At 41.0% G+C, this 26,225-nt stretch overlaps 2 long non-coding RNA genes across 3 annotated transcripts in view; both read right to left on the reverse strand.

The window, feature by feature from the left end:
• LOC138918835 (uncharacterized) overlaps positions 1–8,684 on the reverse strand; it is a 55,771-nt gene extending 47,087 nt beyond the window's left edge. For both annotated transcript variants that reach the window (XR_011428657.1, XR_011428658.1), the window contains exons 1-3: positions 8,496–8,684; positions 6,848–7,075; positions 5,198–5,292 (exon numbers count right to left, since the gene is read on the reverse strand). This is a non-coding gene — a long non-coding RNA (uncharacterized lncRNA). The remainder of the gene's footprint in view (positions 1–5,197; positions 5,293–6,847; positions 7,076–8,495) is intronic.
• Positions 8,685–19,358: 10,674 nt separating this feature from the next.
• On the reverse strand, positions 19,359–25,971 carry LOC138918837 (uncharacterized). Its single transcript, XR_011428660.1, has 3 exons — positions 25,734–25,971; positions 23,476–23,755; positions 19,359–19,615 (listed from the first exon to the last, which is right to left on the reverse strand). It is a non-coding gene; the product is annotated as an uncharacterized lncRNA (long non-coding RNA).
• Positions 25,972–26,225: the final 254 nt, after the last annotated feature.

The following is a 26,225-nucleotide window of genomic DNA, read 5'->3' on the forward strand; positions in this document are numbered from 1 at the left end:
TTTCTGGGGATTGGTAGGATGTGAAAGTAACAAAGTAAAACCATTATCAAAGAGAACAGAGCTCACATTTAGTTAACTAGGGTTGCCAGATTTAGCAAATAAAAATGAAAATATTGCATGAAACATATTTATACTAAAAAATTACTTCTTGTTTATCTGAAATTCAGATTTAAGTGGTTGTTCTGTATTTTATCTGGAAATCCTAAATTAAAATATTGTATAACTGGCTGGCCCGGTGGCGCAGCAGTTAAGTGCGCACGTTTCGTTTCAGCGGCCTGGGGTTCGCCAGTTCGTATCCTGGGTGCAGACATGGCACTGCTTGGCAAGCCATGCTGTGGTAGGAGTCCCACATATAAAGTGGAGGAAGATGGGCACGGATATTAGCTCAGAGCCAGTCTTCCTCAGTGAAAAGAGGAGGATTGGCAACAGTTGGCTCAGGGCTAATCTTCCTCAAAAAAAAAATTATATATTGTGTAAGGCAAGTAAATCCAAGTGTAGACTATAATTAAGTGATGTGAGAGAACTCTTGTTTTACTGGTCAAATAATTTGAACTAAACTCAGAAGTGGAAAGTTTTTGATTTGTTTTAGAATCAAAGAGGATTTTCAGGATTGAAAGAGATGAGAAGGAGTTAGGAGGCGAGGAGGAGGAATGAGATGAGTCAGAAGGCAGGAGGGAGGATGGCTGGAGACGAGCACTTTCTGTGCTTGGCTGAGAATCCAGAGCAGGTCAGCTCTGGCAGGACCTGACCCAGCGACTTCTTCCTCTCTGGGCCAGGACTCTGCCCTGACTCTTTTGAAATGGATGAGGCCAGCATTGCTTGGGCTTCTGCTTGATCCTCACAAGACATAAAGGAACCAAGGCTCGGGGGTTAAGCAACTTGCCAGAAGTCGCAGAACTGGGATTCAAATCCAGGGCTGACACACCAAAGACTACAAGCATGCCCCATACCCTACTGCTTCTCTAGCAAGTAATACCCCAGATTTTAATCTCCCTGCTTCTTCCACTGCCACCTCTCCTGTTTACTATAGAGGAGGGAAGCTCTCAGAGCTGGTAGGCTTGGGTTGTATGCCAAAAACTTTGAAAGCTCCACTCTCCAGGGGCCTTTCCACTGTCCAAGGGAGGGCAAGTAAATTAATCAGCTGGGAAGCTCACTTCCTGAGAAGAAAAAGACAAGCCCCCATCCAGTTCCTTACTAACAACAACAACAACAACAAAGCAAAGCCTCATTATGAAGCCTCTCCCAGTCTTTCCTGTCCTCCTGGGTCGTGTGAATTCAGACTTGGAGTTTTACAGTTGAGGGCAGGTTCAGATCCCAGTAGCTGCCTGTGGACCTAGGTGCTCTGAAATAGCTCCTCTCTCCCACGCTGGAGCTACATCCCAGAAATGTCCAGGGCGCCGTGTTCTAGAGGCCTTACAACAAGGGAAAGTGTTATTTTATTAATTCTTTTCATGCCCCAGAGCACAAGGGCCAAGACAACCACAAACAAACCTCAGACAATCTCTTTGGAAGTACAGACTTGCCGGAAATCTCCTGAGATGGTAATGCTGTGTCAGCCCAGCCAGCGCCCCGCCATCCCCTGCAGGGAGCACCCCTGTGTGTAAAGCTGCTCCAAGACAAAGCTCCCCTGGGTGAAGTCTCACCATCAGACCTCCTCTAGACTCGGGACCCCATCACCCCGTGTTGATAGTCAGCTATTTCCCCCCTCTGCAGAGGCATTTCTCTTGCTTTAACACAAGTGGTATCAATAGGTTATTTATATTTTGAACTCTATTGAAAAGAGGATTATACCAGGACATTTAATTTTAGTTAAGAAAATATAGAAATTACTCCCATCTATGAAAAGCAGTGCTTTAAAATGAAAGAAAATAGTTCACTTCTCGCTGTCACAGCAGTGGCACTGGTAAGTACTTCTAAATTGCTCCACTTTGCTATTGTCTGAGGTCCTTGATAAGCATTCTGCATTTTAAGCTTTATCTATTTCTCATCATTAAAAAGCTCATTAGTTAGTCAGCATACTGGTACTTTCTTTACGGTTCATAAATTCAGATTATAACCTTGTGTCCCATAAATGGGGCTGCTCATTAAATCATCAAAACACTAGTGTAGAGACATTTAATGGTAAATTTAAAATTAGATTTCTACATTTAGAAATCTCAATAAAATGCCCTGACTGCCTAAAGTTTTTAAAGGAAGACATAAAATCAATAGGATTTTACTGTGTGGTAGGACTCTGCTTCTCAACAAGCTGTTGCAAAGATTAGGTTAGAGAGCCTGTGATCAATGCTGCCCATATAGTACCTGAATGAGGACATATGGACCCAAGCCTAAATTTTTGATGCCAGGTTTTTCTGATCTAATATAAGTAGTATTCCTGTTTCCACAGTGGCCAAATTTTGCAATGATGTTCCTTCTAATATGGCTTTATTGTAAAGCTATGTGTCTTCATTTGAACCCATGATTCTTGACCACTATTTGGACAATTTGAATACTTGATGAAGCGTATCAGTCACAGACTGACAGGCGATGGGTCAGATGGGAACCCAATGACCTCACTGACCTTGATTCCACACCCAGGTAACCTCAAGATGTGGAGAACCTTCTTAAGGATACGGCACAGCACTGGATATCTTGCCCTGACAGTAGTAATTGGCAGGAAGAGAAGATGGTAGCAAAGAGTGTGTTGGAAAAGTGGAATCCATAGATAAGACGTTGTCTTGTCATCCTGGCTTAAAGCAAAGAGCAAAGGCAGACTTACCAGTCAATGTTCTAAAGGGAAACTAAGTTCCCAAAAACCTGGGATTGACACCAAAGGAATAAGAATCAAGTGAGCAAGCATTTCTAAGGGTCCCTAGAACACACACACACATGCACACGCACACGCTCACACACACACCCTTCCTCCTCTGTGTTCTTATTCTTCCTATTTGATATTTTGCCCTGGACTGGATACCGTGGATCTGAATGGGCTCATAATGCATTCCTACTGCCATCTTTCCCTAAAGTGGCCTGCCCAACTCCAACCCAAGGCCACTCTGTGTTCTAATCGTGAAGTGTCTCCTGCTGTCGAGGAGTGAGATAATGAGGCTGAAGGATGACAGCAGAGTGGCTTGCAGGTGGGAGAGGGCAAGGGGGGGAGTGGTTCTGGTGGCACACCTGTGAGGCACGGCATTCCCCAACCAAAGGCTCCAGGCTGGCTATCACGTTTCTGATGCTAGAGCACTTTCAGAATTATGCTTTCTGTCCTGTGCTGCACTTGGCAGATAGGCAAGTTCAGTAATTTTAGCATGAATAAACTTGACTCTTTATTGTCCCACTTAGAATTCTGTCTAGAATGGGGACAGTGCTCCCTTCCCTGGCTGTTTACTCCAAGTCTTGCCATTTCCTTTATAGTGACTTTTGACAGTTTCTCTTTCCTCAGGCATCTCTGACCACAAGGTAGCATTTGGCGAAATAATTTTTATTCATTGAAGCCTATCTTTGAGAATCTTCCATAATGCCAAAACCTGGGGTTGCATGGGCCCTTGCCCTGTAAGAAGCGTATGTGGTTCACTGTTCCCTAAATACCAGCCTCTCTCTCTCCCCCATCACTCCCCCACTGCCCACTCCACCACCTTCCATGTCCACATCCCACCAACTTCTTTACCTCACTCTCACCCCCATATTGTGAACATGCAGCCCAAGGAGACCAACGTCAGAGTACAATTCAGGAATTCTAGGTTCTCTTCCCATCTCTACCAGGCCTGCCTCTGGGAACCCAAACTATTTTCTAACACAATGTGTCCTGGCATCTGTAAGTCAAAAATAATCACCTGAATACTGAATACTAGAGAGAAGCCAGCAGTGAAGAAATAGTGCCGAGTCATAGAGAATGAAGGCTGGAAGCACGTGCTAAACCATGTAGCTCTTCTGCATCAGCCACATATGTGAGATGAGGAAAATCCTCGGGCAACATGTCTCCTTCTTAGAACACATTTTTCCTTAAACACATTGCCCAGCTTTACTGCCATCATTCTGATGACCTTGCCTCCCCACTGAAAACTTCACCCCCACGTCTTGGCCACCTTCTTGAGTTGAAGCAAACACCTTGAGATTTTAGCAAAGCATTTTCAAGTTTTGGCTCCATGTTTCCCAAAAGTTCCTTAAGTCGTTTTTCAAGAGCCTTAGCTTGCGTGGATGGTTCACTTTACACAACAGATGTGCTGTTGGGGGTGGGCAATTCATTTTTTGAGGATAGATTCCGTTTTCAATATATGAGAGCTCACTATATCAACAACCTATTTAATGAATTCTTTTATGAAGCAAAGAATCCAACACATTTCTATTTCAAAGAGCAGATTTTCTTAAGACAAGTCACACCTCAACACCCCATCTCTGCTTGCTGCTTGGAAGGAAACGCTGAGACTGTGAGCTCTCGCCTTAGTCAAACTCAGTAGAGGTTCCTTCTCTGGATCTTTGATGCCTGCCTGCCTAACTCTTCTGGGCAGACTCTGCTCATTCCAGTTTCCTCCCACTTAAACAAACAGAATATATTGCTACATTTTACCACCACAAGCCTGGCCCCAGCCTCTGCCATAGCTCACTTCTCTGACCTCTCCTGCTAAGCCAGGCCCTCCACAGCCTCTGCAGCCTGCGCACGGTCCCAAGGCCCGATTCCCTGGGCTTATCCTAATGTCTGCGGAAGCCGTTCTGAGCCCCGACATTCGGCTCACGATGATACACAGACAAGGGCTGAGCACTTCCAAGGAATCCAGCCCTTTGCCTCTCTCATCACAGCACTGTAGAAGTCAGGGCTGCGGTGGGTGGTGTTTCTTCCTGTAGTCTAGAGTTTCTGTGGACAGCAATCCCTGTCACTCCTTGCAATAAGCCAGTGTGCTGCAGCCCAACGCTGTAATAAAGCACAGTACACATGACGATAGCTCTTAGCCAGGCCAAGCCCGCACTCTAAAAGGCGGCACTCTTATCAAGAGGGTGAAAAGGCCCTCCAAATTCAGAAGCCTGAAAGCGACAGGACAAAGCTGGCCTACACTGGCTCCGCGCATGAGTTAAGAAACCTGGCCATGAGGAATCATTGTCTACAGAAGCCATGGAAACCCACTGCCCCCCAGTCCCGGCCCCCACTACTCCTAAAGAAGCCAATTCCCTGACATTAAATGTGCCATGACTCACCCACAACCGTAGAAAAGCACAAACTTACTGCACGTGTATTTTTCGTTGCTTTGTGTGGTAGGCAGAATAATGGCCCCGCAAAGATGTCCACATACTCGTCCCTGGAACCTGTGACGGTGTTACCTTCCATGACAAAAGAGATATTGCAGTTGTGGTTAAATTAAGGACCCTGAGATGGGAGAGTATCCTGGATTATCCAGGTGGGCCCAATGTCATCACATGGGTCCTTACAATTGGAGACTTTCCCAGCTGTGGCTAGAGGGAGAGGTGACTGCAGAAGGATGCAGAGAGAGGTGCCATGTGCCTGGCTTTGAAGGGGCCACAAGACAAGGAATGTGGGCAGCCTCTCGACACTGGAAGAGGCAAGGAAATAGAACCCCCAGGAGGGAATGCAGCCCTGGCGACGCCTGGATTTTAGCCCAGGGTGCCCATTTTGGACTTACGACCTCCCGAACTGTAAGACGTAAATTTGTACTGTTTATGCCACTACGTTTGTGGTAATTTGTTGGCCACCATAGGAAACCAATACAATCTATATAACAGTTTACTAAATTTGTTGCCACAATTTATCTTACTTGAACGCTTTAAGAGCTTTCATCACCTCTCTCTCTCCCAGAGGTTTTCTAGGAACAAATTACTCCCTTGCCTTTTAATTTTTTTCTTTCACATGTAGGCTGAGGCTTATTCAGGCTCACTCCACTGAAGGCTCTAGCAATATTATCTCAGCATATGGCCCCAGGCAAGAACAGTCCACACAGGATGCTACGATTCTCCCTCGGTAAGGCGGGCAGAGGGTATTGTGTGGGGTCAGCAAATGCATTAACCACAGACATACTCCAGGGATGAAGAATGAAAAGAAGATGTTTTGACCAGCTTGACTGTGGCACTCCATCCGTGGAGTTGTTCCCTGAGTCTAAATTGCCGCTAACTGGGCAGTTTTCCTTCTAAAAGCTTCAGGATGACTGGAGTATGCTGCCCTGGGGGAAGGGCCTGGGGGGGAAGACAATAGCTCTGAAAGAATCATAGCTCTCCCCCACTCCAGCCCCCCCCCCACAATGAAAAGTTAAGAAAACAGCCAAATGGGTGCCTCAGAGAAATGCCTAGTCAAGCAGTTGGTCCACCCCTGCCTGTTGAACATTTGGGTCACCCAATGCAAATGTTAAAGCTGTGTTCAAACCAGAAAAAATAAAAATAATAAGCTGTCAGAATAATTACTAAGAACATGCAAGGATTATACAAAGTAAACTGCAGCCTGCAAAAAAGAGAATTGCATGTTAGCTAATTGTTAATTTTAGCCATCGCCGCGGCTAATTACCATGGCACACAGTGACTATTAGCGTGATGCTCCAGCACCTGCTCTCTCCAATGAACAGATTTCTTCATCGCTAGCACAGGAGCAAAATGTGTAATTATTGGCCATCATTGGGGCGATTTTTCAGTGATTCTTTTGTGCAATGTGAATAAAGCATAATGACATATTTTATTAGAGGGCAAATAGCTGTTTGTTAATGGAAATGATTTGAAATCCAAAAAACTAGAAGCTAGGAGCATGTTTTCGGTATCAGCGTGAATTCAAATGTAGTTTCTTTTAACTCTTTATAAAAGGAGCATAGAAATCAAATCTAAACTGAGTATAATATATTTAATGATATGTACAAACACAGCATCGATTAATTACCTCAAATGCTTTTAGTGCTACACCATTTATTTTGTTTCAGTCATGTGTTAAATTTTAGTATTTCATATTTAAATTCTTATTTCTTGGTCCGAGAGACTGGTGAAGCTGGCCTGCGTCACACCTCATTTCCTGCAGAACTCTCTTTTTATTGGTACACATGGCACTTGCGAAAAGTGAGCCAAAAATCCGGGCTTCAGTGCTGTTGGAGCTGGGCACGGCAGCACCTCCCTGAAGAGACGAGCATGAATTAGGTTATCAACACCCAACTGTCAGCCACTGGGTGGATTGCACATTGTAAATAAGGTGCCCTGAGGACAAGACTGGAACTCTTTCAGGCTTGGAAATGACATTCGTTTCCCTTTCATGACAAAATTAATAGATCTACTACAGGAAGCTATCAAAGAACAAAAGCTCTGTCTATCTTCATCTAAGGCATATAATGATCACATGTGAGTGTACATATGTATGTGCATGTGTGTCTGCATGTGTGCATGTGTATGTATTTATCTACTAGAAAATAGTACTTCCATTGGCAATGATGCAACATAAGAAATCAGGTCTTTTCTTTCAACTTTGCCCCAGACAAGGTTCTCAAAGCCCTTTCTGCCTCCATTTTCTCCCCTCGCCCTAATCTTTGTATTTTTATAATGGGATAATAGTTCTAAATATGGCGCTATGGAGCTTAAGTCTAAAGTCTTCCGGAACTCTCAGATAAAAAACCATTTGAGAATGGATTAATGAAGAACTGAGACTAACATGATCAACATATTCCTGTTGTTTTGATCAGGCTCAGGGGGAAAAACAAGCTGGTTCGAAGAGAGTGTTTAATTCCACCGCATGTTTATACCTTATTTGTATTTCTAACTCTGAACACTGTGTGCTGAATTCTTCCTAAACCATGACATGAGAAAATGTTCTCAACAGGAAAGATGAAAGGGCTGCGCTTGAGATGTATGTTTGCTGAACTTTCGTCACTCCATTCCACTCCGAGGTTCGGTTATGAAAGCTGTGTATTTTCAAAGGTCACTGGAAGGCAACCCACCTCTGTGTTCCCAGTGTGGAGAACCTGCTCCTCATCGCCGGGCATATTGTTTTATCGCCACTGTTTACAAACAGGGAGAAACTCCCGGGAAAGGGCCCTCCCCTTTCTTACCGCAGGCTTCCCACTATTTTAAGATGCAGATAAGTTCGGTATTCAGGTTCACTGTTTGACCCATTAAACTGGTATTGAGGTATAATTTGTGTGTTTTCCCAGTACCGTTGCACATAGAATGGGGTTCATTTCCACACGTTTGAATAAATTTATCCAGTTCAGTGAACCTGTTGTGAAGCTCAGCAAAACTCAGTAGGTGGCTTTAAAGTCCTGTAATTAGCCCATTACAGGAAATCTGTACTTTGGATTTTTGCACATCGGTTAATAAGCATAGCATGCTTCATATATCAATAACATTACATTAAATGATGCAATATAAAGGAATCAAAGGCCAGTGGAGCTAAACAAAATGCTTGAAAGAGACCTCAAATTAACACGCTTAATTCCAACTCAGTGCACAGGAAAAGGCTCTCGCTCTTACTGTACCCGTTCCTCGGGAGCCCACAACAACACAGCCGTGTGCAAGGTGCCTGGTGCCTGGTTTCCACGTCCTACCTGCCTTTTGTCAACTCCGTGCAGCTTGGGATGGGCTCACCTTCACCCCGTTTCCTTTCCTTTCTCATCATGGACTAGGACATGAGTTGAAGGGGTAGAAGAAAAAAGGAAAAGAAGAGGAAAAAAGACTTCAGCCCAGCTGCGACTTCCTGGGAGAAGAGTCACGTTAGCACTTCCGTGATTCAGGGGGCGGAGCGGGCCGGGCCTGGCTCTCCCTTCCCCTCTGCTGGCTTCTCTCACTCACGTGTGTTTGACAACCACTTCAGAGTGGAGTGCTGCGTGAATGCCACACACGGAACTTTACCTGTAGAGTTTTAATCATTTCACTAGAAATATTCCTGCTAAGCAACCCTGTGTAATATTGCCTCACTCTGGCCTATTTGAAAAGCTTTTCACCTCCCTATGGATGAAGTTATAGTTCCACTTAACTGGTCCCCAAATATAGTGTAACAATAAAGTAAACCTGTTCCTGTGAATCCAGAAATGAGTGCAGCATTTAGACAAGTTGCACTATTGTTATATAACCAGTAAGAGAAAATAGTTGCACTGCAAGTCACTCTAGAATGTAAGCTCCGGGAAGCCAGGCGCCGGGACGGTCTTGTTTCCCTTTGTATTCCCCTTGCCCAGCGCAGTCTGTTTATTCATTTATTTTTCAACTATTTATTGAGTACCTTCTGCATACCAGGCACTGCAACAGGTTTTGGAGATGCAGCAGTAAATAAAAGAAACTCTGAATAAAAGAAACTGGCCACTTGGCCAAAAGTCTACCCTGTAAAATTAATTCATTAAATTATCAGTTTACTGAATCACTGTTTTTTCAAATTTACCAAAAACATGTTTCTTTTAACTATTTATACAATTTACAACAATTTGTATAGGATGGTTTTAGGTGATGAGTTTTCATTTGCTTTATATACCAGCATTTTGAGGAATTTTAATTTGTCAAAAGCTACAAGTAATTTACTTTTCTTGTGGATACGTTTTATATCCATAAATACTTCATATTTTACCCAAGATTTGTTATTTTCCTTAGAAATATTCAGTCTTACACAGATTCCTTGTTTTAAAGTCATTTGCAGTTTTGCCAACTATTTAGCACTTACACAATTATTTTTGCCAATTTTCTAAGAGGAACATTGGCCTTAGGATATGATGTTGTTGCTTCATTATTTCCTAGTTCATTTCTTGTTTTAGTTATCTTTTAGCATTTTTATAATTTTTAGCCAACTTTTTAAATCCTTTTTTTGGAAATTTTAGTTTTATGGCAATATATAAATCAAATTTGAAGTTTTGTCACTCATTTAATTATGCCAACCTCTTCTGAGTCTCCTCACTTCCTTTATGCATCTTTGAACACGTTTGCCCTCTCATTTCAAATCTTTTTGTGCATACAACCAGGTAAAAATATCTCAATTTCTCCTTGCTAGAAAATAAAAATTGAGCATTTCATCTTCAGCTACTTCTAATTTCTGTAATTTTCTAGCTTTTTCAAATTATAACCATGATTAATGCTCTTTGCACATTTGCTTGGTGGCATGGTGGACTTAATTTTTGTTTCTAGCAATTAAATTTTTAAATTTCATCATTACACATGGGATCAGATTGCTTCAATTGACTCAGAGTTTTTCTCTATCTTTCCAGATGTCATTTAGAATTTCTCTTTAAGCATCTTTACATTCTTTCACCAATGCCTCGAATGGCCTATCAGCCTTGATTTTATATGACTAGCAATTAGTGTCTAAAATCTCTGATTTTCACGTTGATTTAGTTCTGAATCCCTTTTTAGCAATTTCATTCTTAAGGGAATGAATGTCAGAATTGGGGTATTAATCTTAAGTAAAGTTTGGGTTCCTGATTATTCAACACCCTTTCCTGAATATTAAATATACACCCTAAAAGGCTAAGCCATCCTCTGACCCTTAGGTGTTGACAATCAAACATTCCTTAAAAATGCTGTTATGAAGACAAAATTAAAACCAATCAACTAAACCTTCACAGAAATCATCGAAAGCTGTTAAAACATTTTATCCAATACAATTTGCTATATAATTTATAAACAGAAAGATAATCCACTCTGTCAAACTGGTACATTGCTAAATGTGGCAAAGGGTCATTCAGAAAACTGGATATCAGGAAGTTATTTTTATAAGCGACTTAAGAGCTAAAAAAACAAAGCGAAAAAAAAAACAAACATGGTCCCGACCTCACGGAGCTCACAAGTGCAGGAGCCAGGCATGAGGCAGAAGTCCTATTTCACAGGGTAGTGAGGCCGTGAGGGCACATCTGGGGGAACGGCCCTCAGAGGGAGGCCAGGTGTGGAGAGTGAAGTCAACCAGGTGGAGACGGGGGACAGCGGCCTTCCTGGAAGAGAGAACGGCGTGTGCGGGGCCCAGGGCCTACAGCAGAGACACGAGGCCTCCATAGCTGTCGAATGAATGAATGATCTGTGGTAGGAGACCTTGGATACTCTGAGCCCTCCCTCAGAAGATGGCCCTCCTTGACGCTACCAGTCCTGCCACCTCCTTCCTGCGGAGTGTGCCCGGGAGGCCTGCCAGCTGAGACCCGCAGGGAGCTCACTGCGGCGCCCTGTCACCCACACGCTGGGACAGCTTCTCTGGCCCTCACCCCGCCCTCAGTCCTGTCTCAAAGTTTTCCTAGAAGCCGGTGTTGGAAGAGTACAGGAAACTTCTGTCAGTAGCTGTCGACCTCGTCAGCCGTCACCAGCTCTCTGAAGACGAGCATTCCTGGAGAGTGTTAGTAATAAGCTTCATCCACAGAAAGCCGGGTCTCTGAGCTCCTGCCTCACTCCAGGCTTGTTTTCTCTGAATTCACTTCTCTGCGGAGGGACATGAGAATCTCTTTGGGTGTGGTCTAAAATGCACAGTCCAGGAACTCACCCCAAACCCACAGAATCAGAATTTTAGGGGAGGGGATCTGGGATATGCATTTTAACAACCCCTTACCCGGGTATTTTACACCCTGAAAATTGAGAACTGCTAGTCTTAATGCTGAATAAATAAAACTTGAAGAGAATCTTGTGGCAGGGTTTATCAGATGGGGTTTTGCCTGTTTCTTTAAGTAAATTGTTTCAACTTACTCCCTCCCTCATGTTGGAAAATCTGTGTGGGTGAGGGGCGCCACTGTTCTTTCTCTCTTAACGCCAAGCAGAAGTTCAAAGCCTGGGTCACTGATCCAAGTGGGGAGACCATTTGGAAAATCTCTGCCACATACATCCACAGGCTTCCTTCTTCAGAGGGGACCAAAGCTTGTCCTAATAAGTTTCCAGGAATCCTGCCCCAGGGAAGTGGCCAGAAAGCCGCAAAGAGGAGAATCATCATTGTCCTCTCAGGATGAGGAGGCAAGGAGCTCTAACTGTACAGGGCATTATGCACACCTTCTTTTTGCATCTCAAAGATTCACAGCCCTTATTAGCAACTGGTGGATGTTTGATGCATGTTTTTAAAAATACTTTAGTCACACTAATGTGTACCCACTACAGAAGAAGATTGATTTCCGTCAGTGACATCATCTCTCAATAATCCAAGGTTAAAATAGAGGACATTGTATTTCCTAAGTGCATGTACATCAGCTCTCACTTTGGTGTATACACATATGGATGTGATATTTTTTCTGATACCACATCTCAACCTGTCACCTCTTGGGTGTATTGAGAAGAAACAAGTAGCTGAAATGTGGTAGAGTTACATACTCGAATATTCATTTATTTAACCAGCTTTTGTTGAACACTCAGCCTTTAGTTAGGTGCTGGGGATGCAAAGATAAGTAGGATCTTGGCCCCTGCCCTCCTGTTGTCAACAGTCTAATAATGGAGGCAGTCTTTTCAGATAATTGTCATACAATGAGATATGTGTTAGCAAAAGTAGCCTGATTCCTCAGAACTTTCTCAGGTTATAGGAATAGTGCCAGAACTTTCTGAGACAGTTAAAAATAAGAAGGATCCACCTTCATCATCACAATTGCTATCGTCAAGATACCAGGCCATCATGCACAGTTGTGGGGCACAAAAGGGTACCACAGTCTAGGGGGGTACCAGTCATTTCATAGACATCATTGATTTATACATTTACTAGGATAATTTATTGATAAATGGGAAAAGGGCACCATTTCATAATAAAGACAAAGGACATTACGTGGCTCTTCACAGCCCTCCCACGATGGTACCATTTTTCTATCCATTAGGCTTTTCATCATTTGATCCTTAAAACAACTATGTGAGGCAGGCATTATTGGCCCCAGTTTACAGATGGGGAAACTGAGGTTTAGAAAGTTTACACAGCTTGTTCAAGGTCACAGAGGTCCACACGTGTGATGTTCATGATTGAGAGCTGGTTGAAGTGCGTTACCAATTCATATTCTGAATTGCTTTGCACAGCAGCCCCGAGAGTCCCAAAAGATCCCAGCTGAATTGCGAACCAGTTTGTCTTTGATTCAGACAAGCCCAAAGCACCAGGAATTGCCTGCTGTCTGGAAACTTATGAGAATATCAGAAAAGTTCATTGCTGTGTTCTAGAGGGTAGACTAAGTCATTCCCGGAATGTTTACATGTCCTTGGTTGTTTGGAATTCTTTGCCATATATAATACTGGATCACTGCCCAGACTCTTGCTGGTAAAATTTATTTACTCAAGGTATTTATTGTATGCTCACAATGTGGAAGGCACTAGAATTGGTTCGGACATATAGATCCTAGATCTCAGGAAACTTACAGGAAAACAAGGGTGATGAAATGTACAAAAATAATTGAGAGGTAGAGAGGTAGACTGTTGTCATTGTTCAGAAGAGAGAAAGATTCCTTCTAGGTAGCACGGCAGAGAAAGCTTCATGGAGGAGAGAACATTTGACCTAGACCTTGAAAGAGGGGAAGGAACTGGGCAACCAGAAGTGGGAGTGAGGAGAAGATCCTCAGAGAGAAGGCCCATCCCAAGCAAAGGCAGGATGTAGAGAGCAAGAACAGGTACAGAAAATGGAGATTAATCCAGTTTGAGTGAACTACAATGAAGCCATCTTTGAGGAGTTTTCTCGGAGACAGGAAAAGAAAGTTTCTTTCTTGATGTAGACACTCAAATCATCTCCTACATAGATAGCATCCCTGATATAGGTATTCTTCTTGATTTTTGAATGAGAAAATGATACCTTGGTAAATGTTCCAGGTGAAAATATTGTCTTTAGATTGTATGGCAATGACACCACAAAATTCCCAATGATGCTGAGACTAATAGTTCAATATACAACAGATTTTCACTATTCGTGCCATCCCTTTTTTTTTTTTTAAATGATCTATAAAGCCCCTGTTAACCTCTCAGGATGGGTGAAGATTTGTTAGATGATCACAATGGCATGAAATATCTTACGAAAAGAAAGATCCAGGTGATCACCATGAATGAGGCATTATTCTCTAATAACAGCAACATGAAAACACAGTTGCCATTTCTCTCTCTCTCTTTTAATACCTCAACATCTTTACTCATACAGTTATTAAATGGCACTTCTATCTACCTGACAAAGATACGGCTGAAATTTTACCCTCAGTCCACCACAGCCTTCTCCTTCAGAAAGTTTCAAGAGGAACATTTCAGAAAGGAATAATTAGAAAGAAAAGTGCTATAACGGGCATTCTTTCATTTCATATATGCAATTTTAAAAATCAAATTATTCTTGCAGTCAACTACCTGGGTTTGCTATAAATCATTTCAAATGTTAAAACTTTGATTATAACCTATTTGCCCCATGGGAAAAAAAAATCATGAGGAGTTAAAATCGGACAGAAATCATGTACAACTCTTTCTGGCCAGTGGCTTTGCAATTTGTTAAAGATCTTGAGCATGAGCATTGGGCAAAGACAGTAACGTAATGACCTGGCTCCCTCCCTGGGGCTTGTGAAGGAGTATAGCTGACAAGCCTTGTTTGCAGAGAGATGAGGGATCCATATCTGCCTGCTGTGTGAGATCCTCATTTTACCCAGATTAACAATAACTAATTGGGGCTATTTCCAATTTTGTGGCATCACAGGTTGCATTTCGCAGGCGAGCTGTATCATTCGATAATGGGATGCCTTCATTACAGCATCTGGCAGAGGAATTTTTGGCATCACTCAATGACAGAAAGAAAATTAATTTGAATAAAAAGTTGTGTGTGCTTAGGTCTTAAGTAAAAGAAAAATTAGAGTAGACTGTCTTTTCTTTTAGCTGAAAAACAATCCAAGAACATAATTTTAAAGACAAAAAAAAGTTCCTGAGCTAGAAAAGTTGCCCAGGGAAAAATAAAACAAAACTCTTGAAACTTAAGATATTATCTAGAATATATATAATTAGAATGTGCAAGTAAAATGTGTGACGGACTGAAATAAGAAGAAAGGACTTAAAAATGTGGAAAGAGAACATGTAAGAAACTGGCTCAAGTAGTTACATCTGGTAAGAGAACTTGGGATGGTGGTCAGTGGGTGAAAGGAACCTTTTTTTAAAAATTGTTTGAATAGTTAACTTGTAAATGACTATATGTTATCTTTAATTTTTCTAAATTAAAAATAACTTTCAACACATTAGTTGTGTTCTTAGTATTTGTAGTGTTTGCTTTTTTTTCAAAATATATTATTCCCTATGTGCTTGCTTCAAATAAAGTTTTAGAAATTGCTGGATACAAATGATAAGTGAATAAATAAAGACACAAAACCCTCTGAGAAAGCAGCTGGGGTGCATAGGCTGAAGGGGATTAAAACAAAGTATTTCATTGCTCTCACTTTTATTCATCTCTTTTTTATATTCTACATTCTAAACCTCATAGACTATCTCTGCAGATTTCATAATTTCAGTTTAACCCAACTCGTCCACCTTATAATTATGAATGTATGGCCATAATTAACTGAATCACTTTGAGAGAGAAAAAAAAATACCCTACTTAAGGCTAATTGGATGAATCATGAATGCCTGGAAGAATGCATTTCAATAAGATGAAAAACTTTGGATAAAAATTTAATGAAGTTTCCAGTTGCATTTGACCACAGAGAATATTGATAAACGTTCATTCCATGCAGATTATTAAATTGTATTGACTTAGGATCCCAAAGTCTCAACACCACCATTGCCTGCAGAGGAGACCCGATTGCACTTACATGTCACATTCATAAAAACAGCGCACTAATTGGGAGTCTCCCGCCATCTGCACACTTGCTTCCAGGCGCACATGAAATGATCAATGGGAAAGCAGGGTCAATCCAGGCAGACTGTGAGTGAAATTAAAATAATAAAATGTCTAAACATTTAACTGCAAATAGGAAATCTTTATACCCACCCACACCCTATTCTGTAGCATAAAGCTGAGGCATAATTATTCATATACCTCAAGTAATTTGCAGGCTCCATACAAAATCTCATTTAAAATAAGAAATTGCTATTTCTGCACATTTATTCTACCAAATGCCAGCTAATTGCTGCAATGGCCATTATAAAGAATAATTTTCTCTTAGTGAAAAAAAAAAAGGAATGAAGAGAACATTTTCTGGTTTTGTTCCACTGCGAAGGCTCTATTCAGTGAATACTGAATGCACAGCGTTTCACTGCTACGTTTATTATGCTGAGAGGTCAAGTATTACACAGCATCTTGTATTACGCTTTGCATGCTAAGTATTTCACTTCACAAATTGACCCTCCGGTGTACTTACTACATAATGCTTTAAAAACCCAGCTAAAACGCAGGACAATTAGCAATACTTTCACTCCCAGTTAACAATGGGAACACCAATGTAGGTGATTGCATTTACAGTGTAGCTTTCTTCACAAAACATTTTTGACACATTAAGGTACTTCGGAATTGTGCAGTACCAGTCCTCTCTTGTGAATGGCTTTCCAGCATTTGCAGAAACAGTTACTGTATGTTAGAGCTTAATTGAAAAGAATTCAGCCACTGCCTATGAAGCACCAATTAGGGTGATATTATATCATAAAAAGCTGTAATATCCATTTTCAGACTTGTGTATCAGCCAATACAAAGTAGGACACAATTAAAAAGGTATACAGTTTAAACTCCTGAAACTGTTAAATTTAATTAGGAGTTCAGTATGAGAAAAAAAAAAAAAGTGGGAGGGGGGCGTGGCAGAGAGAAGGAAGTTGTCTGCAGAGCTGGAAGACCCGCAGGCGCTGGCCGCCCAGGACTACAGAAGTTGGTCCTTTCCGTTTAAACCACCTTTAGTTAATCTAAGTGGGTGGTGTCTGCTTTGCCCCCTCGACTAGTTTCTGGGGTTAGATGAACATTCACGCTAGTCAGGAAGTGCCGCTTTCCAGTAATTCCGGCGTCTGCTGACGTCTGGGAGGGAGAGAAGGCAGAACGCGCTCAGGATCAGGGAAGCGGGAGTGTGGTGCTGATGTTCTCTTGCCCACACAGGTCACACACAATTAAAAGGGAGTTAACTGCATTGCTTTTCATGAAGAAAGACACAGATAATTGTAAAATAAAATGGACATGGCCAGATTGGTAGAAGTGTCTTGGCAGGCTTGGTTCTGAATGTAATATTTAAATACTGCAACCTGCAGGAAATCCCACTTTGAGGTGACAGCCGGCAGGTAATTATCAGTAAAACAACATTATCAGAGTTCTCCCGCATAGCATGTTTGACCGACTGGAGTGCTTCTCCTTACAAATCCCGCTAATATCCATTTCAATCTGCTTTAATATGTTCACAAGTTGAGGCTTATTTTGAATTCCACTGGGTAAATGAGGACAGCACACTCTGAATTTGCATACTATGCACATTCCTTTCATTTATAGAGGGTTTCCAGAGTAGTTTTTAAAGGAAACTGTTAACACCCAGAATCCAAAAAAATTCCTTTACTATAACTAGAATGAAAATAGAAAGCAGCCCATTTGTCAATTGTATTTATTTCCATTTGAAGCTATATAACAGGTCTGTGAAAATGATCTTTATTATGTTTGAAAGAAAAAATTATTTTAATAATTTATCAGTGGTAATGCAATTTTCTGAGGTGTTTGAGGTATTGAAATGAAAAGCTAATTAAATTTTTTAAAAAGTCTGTGTTGGAAAAATGGAGGTAGGAAAGTCCTCAACTCTGATTTGAGAAGGTCCCTCTTCATTCCATGAGGTTACTCCAGGCCTTTTTTTATTTCCACCTCTTTCCTGTCCAAGAAATAAGCAGAACTGAAGTGACACTGTACTGATGAGATAAATTTGAGTTTTAGATTACTTAAAGCCACGTAGTCCACGTTCCCTTCTTTCTCAACCAATTCTTCATGACTCTTAAAAAATCAGCAAACAGAAAGGGGTATCTCATTAAAGAGACAAGGACACCCCGCTCTCAAACCCACTGGCAGTTCAGACAATTTAGAAGACAGTTGTTACTGTGGAGCGGTTTCTGATACCTTGGTTTCCAATACCTTAAATTAAATTGGACATTACATCGTACAAGCTGGTTTTGTTTTATCGGTTGTACGTGTAACAAGAGGCATATTTTTACTGGGAGATTCTGCCTTTGAAAACTGTCTGTTAGCAGACTCTAAGGTGATAGTGATATGAGGATGTTTTCCCTCTTAATGAAAGTGGAGCCAAAATGATGAATGTGATTAATATAAGAGAGATTTTAAGGGATATGAATGTGAAGGGGTTTAGATAATGCTCAAGAAATTGCACAGGAATTATAAACTGAGCAATCTAGATTCTGACCTTTCCATCCAATCTCTTTTCTGAGTTAGATCCCTTTTCCCAAATAAACAGGAGGGAGGAGTTCCATTTGACCGGTTTTAATGACAATTCAGAAGCTTGTTGTGTTAAGATTCTTTCGAGGTGACAAAAGATTTTGCAAATGTTTTCCTAAGTTTGTTTTTTGACTGATGATATTTCTGAAATTCTCACCCTATAAGGAGGCTAAGAGAATTAATTATCCCAGGTGGTCTGGAATTGATTTGATGATGAAAATTCCTGCTGAGGTATCAAAGATCTATTTTTATTCTTTTCTACAGGAAGAGAAATGTCTCTTCCTCCACTAGCCAATTCTATCAAAGGATGCCGAGAGGCTTAGACATCAGGACCTCACTTTTCCTTCCATTGTAGTGTTCTATCTTCTTTGTACATAGACCTCACTGTGCCCTACTGCTCAAGAAATAATCAAATTTTCATTCACCATCAATATCCAGGGGTCATATATATACACAACCCTGGAGCAATATGAAATGTAAATGGGCGAAGTGGACTGGGCATAAGAAAACAAGGGGTGGGAGTGGAGCCACTGGTGAACTAGACCATGCAGTTACTCAACTGCAGGCATTTGGGCCGTGCAGAAATGTGATCTTACAATTGCAAGGTCTTCCAGTTTTTCAAGAGAAGCCAGAAGTGTGTGTGTGTGTGTGTACACGAGACAGAGATTCCCTGATTTTAAAACACAAAAAGTAAAACACATCTATGGCCCAGCTTTGGTGCAATGGGCCACCAGTTTGCAAACCCTGATACAAATCACCTTCAAGTGTGTTCTAAGTTTCCTTCCTTATGTAATGGACTGTCATCTTATCAATGTGGAATGGTTTGCGTTTCTATAGGCATTGAACTTCTAACTACGATGTTGAGCACACAGGGCAGATATTTCTTCTAGTACATGTATCTTCTTAATCACCTGAAATTAAACTGTGTGGCCAGAAAACCTTGTCTCCAGACATGAGGAGCTGCATTCTAGTTGCCATTTGCTAATAATTTTCATTATATTGTCTAACGCTTATTGATCTGTCCCTTGGTTCTGGAATGCATGTTTTAGATGTCTTGTCTGACTTAAGCCTCACAGCAATCCTATCAGTCAGAATGAGCTAGGTGACAGTGCAGTAACAAATAACCCAACAATCACTACAATTTAACATAACCAAAGTTTATTTCTTGCTCATTCTACATGTCCGACGTGGATCAGGAGGGTGACTCCGCTCATTATGGTTGCTTAGGACCCCAGGCTGGAAGAAGTTTCATCTCAACCAGTGCCTCTGCCATCACCAAGACAGGAAAAGTGGACGAGGCAAACCATGTGCTGGCCCCTAAAGCTTCTGTCCAGGAGAGACGTATACAACTTCTGCTTACGCTCAGTGGCCTTCAAGTTTCCCTAAAGGGACAAATGCCTGAAAATATAACCCAGTAGTATATTAAAAAGAAGGAAAAGAAGAGTACTTAGGAGTGACATGCTTTATGGAATATCAGAAAAATCTCATAAAGGTACTAAACCAAATCAGGTATTTGCATGGGAATAGGCAAATCAGTAGAACAGGACATAGAATAGAGAAATAGTTCCCAATAAATATAAGAATTTATTATATGATGAAGATGACAGTCTGATTCAGTGGGAAAGGGTGGGTTTTAAAAAACGATATAGAAAAATTAAGTTGAACTCACATACAAAAATAACTTTAGATGGGTTAAAAACTTATTAAATAATAAAAATTTTTCAAGAATATACATGTGAAAAAAAAAAGAATGTACACGTATGGGGAAATTTCCATAACTAAGACGGTAAACCTAGAAGCTGTGAAAGAAAAGATGCACATTTTTTAGCTATATTAAAAAGTATATATTTCAAATGATAACAAAAATAATTTGGAAAAAAACTTTAACATAGATGAAAAATACAAGATCATTATACAACAAGCCCTTCCAAGATACAAGCCAAAATAAAAATAATCACCTTGCAAAGGAGCAAAACCAGATGGCCTGTAAATTTATGGAAATACATTTAAACTCACTAGTAGTTAGGGAAATGGAAAATGAAGTAACAGTGAGGTTTAAACCCATCAGTCTGCAAAAGGAAAAAAGGGCAATAACGTCCATTTTGGTGTGGATGCAGGGAGAAATGGTGCTCTCATTATTGCTGGTGGAAATGAGAATTGTTACAATATTTTTTGGAAAACAATCTGGCAACTGATTAAAATTAAATAGCCACATCCTTTGACTCAGAATTCTCACTTTCTGGGAGAAAAGCCCCGGTACACAAGGACGCACGTACAAGGCAATTAGTCACAGCGTTGTTCAGTATAGCAGAAAACTAAGAACAAAATAAAGCATGGTACACCTCCACCAAGAAGTAGCAGGAAACGAAGTAGAACTATGCCAGTTGACTTGGAGACATTCTCCTGAGGTATTTCCTAGTGAAAAAGACAAATGTAGGAAAATGGTATATAATATGGTCCTATGGTTTAAAAAATGGTCCAAAAAATCCATGCATGGGACTGTGTAAGTACTTATATATAAATGCTTACATAGGATTATATGACCATGGGTAAAATATATGCAAAGATACAAGCTAGTCTGATAACATGGGTTATGGTGGGTGTGGGGCAGCAGCAATGGAGTTGAGGAGGGAGGAGGTTTGCAAAAGGAAAAATGAAAAAAATAGTCTGCACCAAAAGCCCCAACATATAAGCTATAATCCCATTTATTTATTAATGCAAAAATTCATATTAGTGTGTATGTGCAAATAATTTCTAAATATAATAAAAATGCAAATCTTGTCATATAAAAGCAAACAAAACATTCCAAACTAATGGCCCTTGACTGTGATTTAGGCTTTAGATTGATGAAGTCAATCACTCATCAAACGCTAAGAAGGACTGAAGGTGTCACTGCCCAATAGCAGGTGCTCCCCAGAGGTAGATGGCATCCGTGGAGGCAGGCAAAGTTCTCCACGTTCATGAAGTATGCCATTGGGCTGTGTGTTTGTTGGATCTCCAAAGCATATGGATCTGCCATCAACCACACCTGCCCTATCCCTATTCTTCAGGTCCTTTCCAGAGACAAGATCCACAAACTCTTTGCTCTCCATATGGGCTGAAGTCTTCCCCAACTGCCTCAGTCTCCAAACAGGGGAATGCGTTCATCATAGTTTCTGTTAGCCAATAATTTTAATAATGATGTTTGAACGTGGGTTTTCTTCTAACTGACAGGTCTGGCAAACCTATCTGGGCAAAGGTTTGTAATAGAAATTGATGTACATTTTGGACTGGACCTCCTATAGGACAAAACCTCTTGTTTCACAGCAAAGTAACTGTGAAGGAAGCTATTGAAGGAAGCTATTGAATCTGGTTGCAGCCTGGAAGTTTCAATAATTAGTAGTCTTGCAGTAGCTACTAAGTAATTGCTTTTCTTTAATTGTGACTTTGTCACTCTGAAAACCATTTGCAGCCTCTGGTCAACCACCTGGCAAGCAAAGACCTTAACCGAAGAAGAAAACAGTTTTCAAATATTTGAAGCTTCCATTCTTAGTGCAGATATTTATTTAGGTGTCTCTCATAACTGCCCAGCAATCCAAGGTGGTGGAGAAGGCAGGAAAGGAGCTCGCAGATTTCTGATTTCCATCACTTAGCCCCCTGTACTATTGGCTTAAACCTCCACCGCCAAGCTGGTGAGACAGAGAGAACAGGTGACTGAGTCAACGCCCGCTCTGCAGTGATGGCTGGAGGCAAGTCACTTCCACTCTCCACAGCCCAGAGTTCTCGTGCATTCGCTAACATATGATCTCAGAGAACCCTGCTCTTTTACTTAATAGCACTTATAAACATTTGTGATTATATGCTTGTGTGTATGATTATTTGTTAATTGCTGTCTCCTCCACTAAAGCATAATCTCTATATGGATAGGAACAAGTTACCATAGTGGCTGACACACACTCAAATTCAATAACAATTTACTGATTTAATGGATGGGTGAATATATGAAAGGAGGAAAATGACCTCAAAGTATCCCTCCGACTCTTACAGGGTATGATTCTCTCAACGCGAGAGGCTTTGATTTTTAAAATTAGGCCGTAATTCTGCCACTCCGCCCGAACATCATCTAGTAGATTGTGTACCTACGTGAGCACGGCCCTGTTCTGTACAGTTACTCCAAAAAAACTAGACCGTAGTTCCACATCTCTGTTAGCAGAGCTATAATTTATACAGGATAGACATTTGTTGTGTGTTCTAAAAGATTTCCAACCGCCCTTGCTATTTTGTTCCTGGACCTTGAAATCCTACCAGCGATTGAAGAATTACTAGAGAGAAAGAATTCACAGAAGCAAGAGGAGTTAGAATTGCCTAGTCCAGTGATTGTCAAATTGTTTAGCAGTAGAACTCCGTTTTACAAAAGAAATCTTATGCAGAAACTTCATTATTTCTACATGTTAATTTGTATCTATATAAATAGATCTTGAATTTGGAAGGGAAGAAAGGATGGAAGGGAAGAAGGAAGAAAAGAAGGAAGAGAATGGGGATGGGGAGGGAGAGAAAGAAGGAGAGAGAAAAAGAAAGAAAGAAAAGAAAAGATCGACCCTGGCTGAAGGGAGAAATGGAGCTACAGAGCCCCCCCTCCAGCTTTGCCTTGACTTCCACACTGGGCTCCTGCGCCACCACCCGCCCGGCCCTCCACCTGCCCTGCCTGGTCCATAATGCCCTCAAACCTGCCATTGAGACAGTCATCTACAAAAAGCTTGAAGGCCACCAGTTTGAATGAGTATCTCCTTTCAAGAAATAAAGAAACTAAGACGTGATGACTCAGTCGCATCCTTCTTTAGTATTCCAAATCCTTCCTTCCTTTTTGTTTGTTAGTAGATTACTACACACAGGCTTCTCCAAAGTAATTTTATATGAATCCAGATCATCATTGCTCAGCATATTCTTCTTATGATTAAACCACCATAATTTAATTTTATTCATAAAATTTTCTTCCGACAAAACGGTTTTGGAAAATATAAAAATTTCATAAGCACTGCTTTCCTGTTACAAAAAAATATAAAATTTATTTAAAAAATTTTTTTAAAATATGATCTCTATAATCACAAGTCTAAATTTTGCTCATGTTTATTCTGAAGACACATGGGTGAATTAAAAGAAGATACTTAATATTCTCAAATGAAACAAAGACCTCCTTATGCAAACAGAGAAGACATAGACGTGGTTATGAGTATAAAGCAAAGCTATGTCTACCAGAGGACAGACGCGCAGCTATTGACCTGGAATTGGCACCATGACAAACTCCTCTGCAAATCTTCCTCTTCCCAATTAAGGTGTCTCTCTTGAACTGATTGAAAGCTGTTTGACAAGTATACTTTTTTCAAGATGGTGTGCTCGGTTGGGGGTCTTTTTATTAAACTGAAATTCCATCATTAGCTTTGACTAGCACCAGCTGCTGTATAAATTCTGTGTGGATGTAGACCTGCGCTGGTATTCCAAATACTGCAGGTGAGTCTCTGACTCCAAAATCCTCAATCACGCAGTATGAATAATTAACATCTGATAAATGCAGAATAGAAAGAACTCTCATTAGAAGACACAGTAGTGGGGTCATAATTCCACCTCAGCTCCTCAGAACAGTGAACCAAATAGGACCTTAGTTGTTAAAAACAAACAAATATTTCTAAATCACTCCACTTCTGAATTTTTCCCTATACCTGATCAGAAATGGGAAAGTTAGGACACAAGATGAAACGTTTTAGTCTTATAGCAAAGCTAAAGACAGAATCCAAGATCCAGCCCATTCTAACTGATGTTTACTTGAGTGTTCTAATTCCCAGTCAAATCCCAGGAGTTTGGGGCTCGTCCAAGCCAGATTCCTTGTGGCTTTAAGATCAAGGATCCGAACGTCCTCCTCGCTGGTGGCTGGAGGCTGCCTGCAGTTCCTCGCCACGTGGGCTTCTCCAGCGTGATCGCTCACTTTATCAAGCAAGCATGAGTCTTCTAGCAAGACAGTCTTTGATTACGTAATACAATCACCGGGACACCACATCACTTTTAAAGTATTCTATTGGTTAGAAGCAAGTCACAGGTCCTGCCCACACTCAAGAGCAAATACCATGAAGCAGAGCTCGTTGGGGGCTCCCCTGGAGTCTGCGTGCCACATATAATAAATGAATAGGTGAATGTGTAGATGAATGAGTGAATGAACCTAGGGACCAACTTAGGTATGAATGGAGTAAACCATAAACCTCTTAGACATCAGAAAACATGGGAAATAGTTCTAAATCCAGGATAAACAGGTGGACAGTGGACTCTTCAGGTAAATGCTCAGTTGAAGTCATAACACAAGTGTTCAACTTGGTGAAAATAATGTACTGAAGAGATGTGGGGCCTGGGCTCTGAGTCCCGGAGAATGTCAGTATAAGATCTCAAGGATGGTGAGGAGTGGAACCCTAAGGGAAGAATAGGATTTTTTTGTTTTTTAAAAGATTGGCACCTGAGCTAACAACTGTTTCCCATTTTCTTTTTTGTTTTTTTTATTCCTCTCCCCAAATCCCCGCAGTACATAGTTGTACATTTTAGTTGTGTGTCCTTCTAGTTGTGGCATGTGGGATGCCTCCTCAGCATAGCCTGATGAGTGGTGCCATGTCCGCACCCAGGGTCCGAACTGGCGAAACCCTGGGCCGCTGAAGCAGAGCGCTCGAACTTAAAGACTCAGCCACAGGGCCGGCCCCAGAATGGGATTTTTGGTCCCACTATAAGGTGATAATTTTCTTATACTTGGAGCAAAAAGAGAAACTAGAAATGAAATCAAATGCTAAAATATAGTTACAGAAATTTTTTAACTTCTAAGCAATAGAAATAACTAATGATAAAAACAAAAGAAGAATATTCACCACAAATGGAAGAGAATTATCTCCAAGCACATGAAAATTAATTCAGACATATTTATGAACATTACCAATACCCTAGTGAATAAATGAGCAAAGGACATGATTATGTAATTCATGCACAGGAAATATAATTAGTAAAATAAATTTGAAAAAAGTTTAAATTTAATACAGATGGGGCAGAAGCCTTACAAACAAAAATTTTTAAAGTATCAATCCATAATTTCTGTTTTACCAGCTGATTACTCTAAGATGAGAGAGTAAACAGTAAAATCAATTGCATTAGTATTATTCACCAAACACCTGCCATAACTTGTAACTCGTCCTCGGTGGATGGGTATTTGATGATAATTAACTCTTAGTTAGTCAGAGGTAAGCGAGCCAGCACGGATGACTGCATACGCAGATCATCAAAAAACTTCTTTTCAGACCTAGGTTCATATTAGCATGAAGCAAATATACGAAAAAAAAAAAGCTATTTAAAGTTCTTTCTCATTTACTTCTCTACCCTCGTAGCTGAAACACAGTAAAACAGATACAGCTCAGACTCAGGAAGAAGAAGAAAACTAGGCAAAGTGACTAGATAATCCCTAGGAAGAATGAAGTCAGTGCCTTTGTTTTAGTGAATATTTTTACGACAGTACCTTGACTTCCAACGTCTGCCTTCTCTGTGGCTGGCTCGCTGGGTGCTGCAGGGCCAGGACCATTCCTGGACGTGGTGCAGAAGTGGGGAGACAGGTAGGGTTCCGGTTTCCCTCTCCCCTAGGCCTGTTCTGGGTAGACAGGGGACATTAGTCTCAATGCCAGTGATAATGTGCTAACACGTTTGTCCACACGTGTCATCAGATCCCTTCAGGATTAAGTTGCAGCACGTCTCTTGTCATGGCCAGGAACGGAAGGGCCAACAATTAAATGAATAATAGTAAGCTCTCACTAAATATTTATTGTTGGTATTAAGGTTATTTTTATCTTTGGTGGGAACGAGGCAGACAAGGATGGATTTGCTCCTGGAATCTAGATGGGCTGTCTTGTGGTGTCAGGGAGGCGGGCACTCGGGGACAGCTGCAGCGGAAGTGGTGGGAGGAAGCCCAGCCAGACGAGCATGGTACCAGAAGATGATGATGACAGACAGGCAG

The sequence above is a fragment of the Equus caballus genome, chromosome 1 (genome assembly GCF_041296265.1).
Source record: "Equus caballus isolate H_3958 breed thoroughbred chromosome 1, TB-T2T, whole genome shotgun sequence".
NCBI classification, from domain to species: domain Eukaryota; kingdom Metazoa; phylum Chordata; class Mammalia; order Perissodactyla; family Equidae; genus Equus; species Equus caballus.